Source organism: Rhinichthys klamathensis, unplaced genomic scaffold, assembly GCF_029890125.1.
Source record: "Rhinichthys klamathensis goyatoka isolate OS25496 unplaced genomic scaffold, OSU_Roscu_1.1 h1tg000011l_1, whole genome shotgun sequence".
Taxonomy (NCBI): Eukaryota; Metazoa; Chordata; class Actinopteri; order Cypriniformes; family Leuciscidae; genus Rhinichthys; species Rhinichthys klamathensis.
In genome coordinates, this window is record NW_026606564.1 from 10,125,555 (window position 1) to 10,132,730 (window position 7,176).

General features: G+C 39.9%; 2 long non-coding RNA genes across 3 annotated transcripts; both read left to right on the forward strand.

Moving 5' to 3' along the window:
• Nucleotides 1–1,910: 1,910 nt before the first annotated feature.
• Nucleotides 1,911–2,572, forward strand: LOC130099549 (uncharacterized). Of its 2 annotated transcripts, none has more exons than XR_008808406.1 (3): nt 1,911–2,118; nt 2,218–2,314; nt 2,404–2,572. It is a non-coding gene; the product is annotated as an uncharacterized LOC130099549 (long non-coding RNA). The 2 variants fall into 2 exon arrangements; XR_008808407.1 differs by having other exon boundaries at nt 1,911–2,111.
• A 2,013-nt stretch (nt 2,573–4,585) lies between these two features.
• Nucleotides 4,586–6,901, forward strand: LOC130099545 (uncharacterized). Its single transcript, XR_008808405.1, has 5 exons — nt 4,586–4,621; nt 5,796–5,900; nt 6,003–6,196; nt 6,298–6,462; nt 6,601–6,901. It is a non-coding gene; the product is annotated as an uncharacterized LOC130099545 (long non-coding RNA).
• The last annotated feature ends 275 nt before the right edge of the window (nt 6,902–7,176 follow it).

Below are 7,176 nucleotides of genomic sequence, written 5' to 3' on the forward strand. Positions count from 1 at the left end.
TGTAAGGGTTACCTCCTGTTGCGGATCAATCACGTTGTGTTGTGTGGTGTGAACAGCTCAACAACTTGAACACTCCTGATTTCACAGAGAGCAAAGTCATGTAGTGTGAACCGCACAGTTCAGGCCGACGTTTTAAGTTAAGGCTACTTCAAGTTTTATGTTATCTGACATTTTCTGCTATTTATCATTTATACTGTGACCTTACATTGAATAATGCAGACGCATACAGTAATTCTGTATGTAGCCTATGCCTATAGTGTTATTTGTGAACATGTTGGACAGGGTCAACAACTGCTGGAGTAAAGTTCCTTTTATGCAAGAATAATTGGACAAATCAGATGGGAAAATCAGATCATGGTTTATTGACCAGTTATGAGAGTACCCTTTGGATTAGGAACACATCAACCCCCCTCAAGGCAAAACGTTCTCAAGTGGCAAATGCTCCAGCATTGTCAAGCATTTCCAGTGGGACAGATAGGTAAGTCATTACATGGAAATAATTTTGTAATTGTTTGTTTAAGTACAAGTTTCATATAAAACTTGTACTTACCTATACCTCATATTGGGTCTCATTCATGAAACATTCGTAAATATACGAGTAAATAATGCGAGTGATTTGCGCGTAAAGAGACCTTTCCGAAAACTCTTCTCCTGATTCACAAATACTTCGTAAACATCAGATGTGATAGTGAAATGTGTGTGTGTGTTAATGAATTCCAATCAGTCGTAAATGGGATGCGCGTGCACGTTCATTCTCAATTACCATAAATCCCGCCCATTAAATCCAACTGACAACTATATATGGGCATCATATTATGACATGAATGCGAATGAAAAAAAAAAATTCTCAGATGCAGAAATTGAAGTTTTATTATCAGAAGTAATAAAAAAAACGGCACATTTTATTTTCAAGCGTACATAGTGGCGTATCGGGTCCTAAAAAAAAAGGAAGCTTGGCAGCATATTACAGATGCAGTTACTGGAGTTTCATCTGTTAATCGAACATTCCCAGAAGTGAGAAGGAAATGGTTCGACATTAAGCTTGAGAGCAAAAAACTAATTAGTTCACTTCGGAAAAATAGTATTCAAACTGGAGAAGGACCACCATCGCAGATGCTATTACTGGCTCTCATAATAAGAAAAACCGTATGTAATTACTATATATAATATTTTTTCAAAATGCTGTGCAAATATGTACCCGATTAAGGTGAATTAAAATGCAGCCTTATTAATGAGCAAAACGTTCGGGTGTTAAGCGCACTATTCACGCGTGGCTGGGAGCAGGTGTAGATTTCTTGTGTACCAACTAACATTTGGAAAATACGAACATTTTAATGAATCAAAAAAATTACGCCAGAACCACTTTACACACGATTTACACAAAAATTCATTCTGCTCGTGTTTCATGAATGAGACCCATTGTGTTATAATTATTGCTTTTAGAGATGAACATATGAGTGCACAGGAAATTGAAACCCTTGAGCAGAGGTAACCCATAAACTGTCATTGTTTTTAGCTCTGTAGTCTGTGTCCCTTCTCAATACTCTCTGGTTGCATGTTTTCATCTGATACATGTTTTAAATTATAATTTATTCTCATAGTATGCATGAAATGAGTATTGTTGAAGACGAGTTGAATGAAAATGCCTTCAATGACCCCATGAACAGTGTGTAAGTGAGCTTCTATTTTATTCTATCATTGGATTTTTATTTAGTTGTTTTTATTCATTCCAGTTTGATGTATCTTACAGAATTGATTGGGAAGAAGAGGGACCCTCATTTCATGGTTACCCGGACGACATCTCTGATGAGGAATACCTTCCAACAATTTCATTTACCATTTACCAATTCTTTTAGTTCACACTGATGTTTTGGGTAATAAATAAGATCATGGTTATATTCAGAAAAATCATGGAAATAATTGAATTGAATTGTGTATGATCCCTGATGTTCTGCTTTTCCAGAATGGGTGGTGCACTGAAGGGAGCACAGGTAATTGATAATCTGCCAACTATTGGGATTGATGAGACTGTGCATGATCTGCCTGCCCCTGAAGTCCCTCTTGATGAGCCCTTGAGTCTCGAGCTGCCAATTTTGCCAGGCCCTCAGAAGGTCCTCAGTGAGGATGACATTGTTGGCGTCAGAGCATCATGAGCATCATGCTCTATGAGAACTGCTTGTGGCAGCTTGTGACATTTTTAACTCTGCCCATGAACAGATGCACTGGTGTCTTGAGGACTGGTTTAGTGTGTGACAGTGTTGCCCCCTTTTCAACAAACATCGCCATCAGGGGCACTGCAATGAGTGTTGAATGGGTAAGCCTTTCACATCACATCAAAATGTATGGTAACAGACAGCACTGTATATGCCTTATAAATTTATAAGGCTACCCTTATCTTACCAGATCTGCCCCAATGGACATTGCCTATGACGGTGGAACTCACAGCCTGTGTTGAAGTTTGGCATGCAGGCTGGGGACTTTCTTCTTTCCACAAACATTTTACTCTCTGGAAACAACTACACTAAAGTTGCTCTCCTATTTAAATTCATGAAAATGCGAATGGTAAACCCTAACACACTGGCCAGCTGACAGTCTTGTCTGGGCCCGGGACAAGATAATCTTAGATGGGGCCCCCCCACGATTTTTTTTATTTTTATAAAACACCATATACTTTTACCCAAAATGAATAATAAAAACACGTTTAAATGGGTACATTTTCTATAAATGTCTTCATTTTCTTTTCTGACATAGTTCTTGTTAAAACACACTAGACATGCAAAATCTGTGCATTTTGGGCACTTTTTGTGTGAAATCATATTTATTTTTTGTCCATCAAAAGTGTGCTTTCACTTTTAACCATGAGCAGCACAGCAAAAATAGACTCGGATCTGACCCATTATCTGTTCACCGATGATGACGATGCATTTCAGCCGGCTTTTTATTTCTCATCTCCATAAATAGTAGTAAAGCTAATCCAAGGGCTAGAAATCAATGAATTCTTTGCTAATACTTCCTCGTCATCATGGAGAGCGCAGTTCGCACCGCTTTCTCCTTTCCACAAGCGTTTGCTCTCCCGTGGCGTCTGTCGTTGCTATGCAACAATGAACTTAGGCGCGCCTGTAAAAACGAGCGCGGCGCGTCGCTATTATGAGCTAATATCCAAAATATTTCCATATGTGGCTCTTTCCTCCTTTCTTATCAACAAGTGGATTTACAGCCACCACATCAGCAGCACCGCCGGTCGCCATGTCTCAGCGCTTTTATGAAGAGGACGCAACTAAACGCGCTTTGGGCATGCACGCGCATCCCGGGTTTGAGAAAACCTGGTATGGTGGCGTGACGTTTAAAAAGAAATTTGTACCGACTTGGTACCGAAGTGCCGGGTCTTTGACAACACTCATAAACGTTGGCTGCGCTGTTTCTTACCTTGCTCTACATTGACTTTACTAACGTTAGTTCCAGCTTCACCGTCACCACCTTTTTAAAAATATTTGTTTAGGACATCTCGAAGGCCTCTATCTTCTTCTTTTCTTTTCTTTTCTTTTCTTTTCTTTTCTTTTCTTTTCTGAGCACCGGACTTGTGCTGACTGGACATTTTGAGCGTAACGTTAGCCTACTGAACTTCAAATCAAATGACAACATCATATTTCGATCAGTGGCCAAACCATTTTTGTTTTGGGGGTGGGGTGGGGTGGGGGTGGGGGGTTCTTGACCACTATTTCAAGGACAATTAGGAAGAAAACGAATAAAAAGCTTTTATGTAACTCAAATATTAGATATTTTTTCAACAAATATCCCTATTTTATTTTATTTTTTTAACAATTATTCCATTATTTAATGAGGGCCCAGTTCTGGGCCCCCCTCCCTACCCTGGGCCCGGGACAACAGACCCGTTTGTCCCCCCCTGTCGGCGGGCCTGCTAACACACACTACACCATCCAGGAAACCTACTGTGTTGACCCTATTAAGGATTTCTGGGAAGAGAAGAGGTCTGAAGCCATCAGCCGACTAAAAGGGAAAGATGTTGTGCTCCTAGGTGTGTTTATTTTTATATTTGATCTTGTTCTACATAAAATGTTATGTTATTATACAATTAAACTAATTTTGCAATCATCTATCATACAGGTGTTGTATTTTGAAATTCACTTTTTTTTTTCTTTAGGTGACGGCAGAAATGACTCACCAGGGCATTCTGCCCAATACTGTAGCTACACAATCATGGAGCTTGACTCAAAGGAAATCATCCATGTGGCCACTATAGACAAGCGGCAGACCAACTGGGACTCCAATATCATGGAGAAGGAGGGTTTTATCCAGACAGTGGACAAGCTTACCCAAGAGATAAAGGTAGTGGAGTTCTGCATGGATGCTCATGTCCAGATTGGAGCCCTTTTGAGTAAGTGGTCATATAATAAAATGTTTGAATATAAATATTGAATTGCTGATTGAGACACTAGGGAATAAAATTATTCTATACTTCACAGACCCAGACAAAGGCAGATATAAAGATCTGAGAATTCACCACAGCCTGGACATGTGGCATTAGTCAGGGAGCCAAATTCTTGAGACTTTGGCTCCCCGACTACATGGTGCCAAAAATCTGTGCAAAAAAATAGCTACCGTAAGTTCTAACACATCTAATTTAATTAATAATGAATTGTACCTTCCTGCATGTCAGGGGAATCATTTTGTTATGTTAGGTCTCCATCAAAATATTTATAAGGAATAACTTCCATTGTTTGTGTTTTGTTAAAGGGGTCATATAATGCCATTTTTGTACAAGCTAATATGATTCTTTAGGGTCTAAATTAAAAGTTTGTAATATACTTTAATTAAAAATTCTCATTAGTATTGTAAGAAAACACTTATTTTACCTGGTCAAAAACAGCTCTGTTTTCAGCACGCCGTTTCAGTGCATATGACTTTAAATGATCATGAGCTTTGCTCACCCCGCCTCTCTGTTCTGCGCATACACCGTTTGTAACACAATAACACAATATCCATAACGCGTTGTTCATTATAAACGTGGGATTATGAATTATATTGAGAACGTTATACATAGAAAACATGCTGTAATGTACCCTGAGTGTAAACCGACGCATTCATCGTGAAGCGTGCAGCTGGCGATTTGCAAAGATTAATATAAATATTAATATAAAGATTAATAAAACGTTACACTCACTTTAGTTCTTCTGAAGGTTCAGCAGGAAGACGAATAGGTTCCGATCCTTTATTCAGGTGCAGCTTCTCAGCAAAACCAGCTTTACACTGATCCTCGTTTATAAAGCAGTCCACTGAGAAATGATTCGGCAAACATGAGAGCATTGACGTTGCTCGTGGGGAATATTCCCTTCGAAAACAAAACTCAGCCACTGCGTCTTCAGCGGTTCGGATTTAGGAACATTAAAATGACTGCTGTGTTCGTTATTGCACCCAAGAACAGAACACCACAATCGCTTAGACGCCATTCTGCTCATAGACAGTGCTCCAGCATATCAACAATGACCGCGCCAATCCGCGCGGACTATGATTGACAGGACGAGCGAGGGCGGGTCTGTGTTGAATCACTGCTGTCAATCAACAATCACGGGAGGGGCGTCCGTTTTATTGACGTCACAAAATCGAACGGCTCAATTTGAGGCAGGGGAAAACATATAAGGAGATTAAAACAAAAACACTGGATGGATTTTTATCATTATATGATGGTTGTGTACAGGCACTGCCAACACACATTTCAGTACAATCAACTTGTAAAAGTGCATGTACCATTATATGACCCCTTTAATCACCATAAGGCAGGAAAGGTAAAAGGACAGTCTCTTCTCCTTCACTGGCTGAGGGATATAGTTAACCATTTATGGTGGTGCTGCAAGACAGCAGAAACATTTCAGCAGTTTCTTGTAAACAGGATGAATGTTATAAAAAAATAAATGATATTAATGCCATGATTCAAATACCTGTGATATGATAATGTTTTTGTGTTTATGTTTTTCTTTCCTCAGGCACTTTGGATTGGAGTTCTGCTTCATGTTTGCAACAATCACACCTGGGAAACGGGAAGCTGCCAACACGACCACCTTGAAGACACTCAGGTTAAAGAGTGGATTGAGAGAGATTCAAAGAGCCATAAAGCGCTAGTGGAGATCGTCCTCAACAAGCGTTGGCAGAAGGATGTCCACAAGTATCTGCGCTTCAGGTAAAGTGTGGGGAGATGACATTTAAAAAGAAATGTAACAGGAATAAATCATGTGTGGGTGTGTGTTTTTAGGGTCTTTTTTTTTTTTTTTTTTTATCAAGATCGACAGCACATCTCGAGTCATTTCAGAATCACATTCTGATGTATGCCAGCAAGCGCCAGGCCTTCACTCCCCGAGTGTATGACACGAGAGTTGTGCTCGCAGCCCTGGACTACAATTTCCACCAAGAACGACCAACATACAGGACGGCTGAGGGCCAACAAGTGTATGTCAAACTCTCATCAAAATTTGTTGTATTCAAATAATTGCATATTCACATTATAAATTATGTATTCACAAGTATGACAGTTTATTTCTCATAATGACTAAATGACTTGTAATAATTGTCTTTTCTTAATTTTAGTTATAGGAAGAAGTACAATAAAAATGCAAGAAGATATAGCCTACGCCATAAAGTGTCAAAAATCATATGGTTACATCCCAGAGTTACAAGCACGCATCTTGAAAGGGAGAGTCACAAGTGAAATTGGGATGCCATGAAAGAGGTCCCTAAGAACAGATGACCCAAGGCGGCTTGGTCTTGTGCCACCGATACCGTCACCACCGACATCAGAGTTGGTACATTCACAGGTCAGCAGAGGTCTGGGTAAGTGACAAACATCTACTTGCCCTTATTTTAGCCCATTAACTTTGCCTCAAACTGATACTGAATTGTGTGCACATGTCTAATTGCACATGTCTTTCACAGGATCAGCCTTCCATGCTGTTTCCAACTTGGAGACAGATTGAGAAGTTATTTTGCTGGTATTTGAGTTGTAAATAGATGACTACTATTGCAGCCTCCGGTTGTGCAGGAACATACTACTGGTTTTGCCACCGGACATGGCGTTAATGTGCGACCGCCTCTCTAGCGCGTCATTATTCTACCGTCTTTGTCTGGTGCTCTTGCTGGAGGTGAGTGCGGCGGCCGTTGATTGTC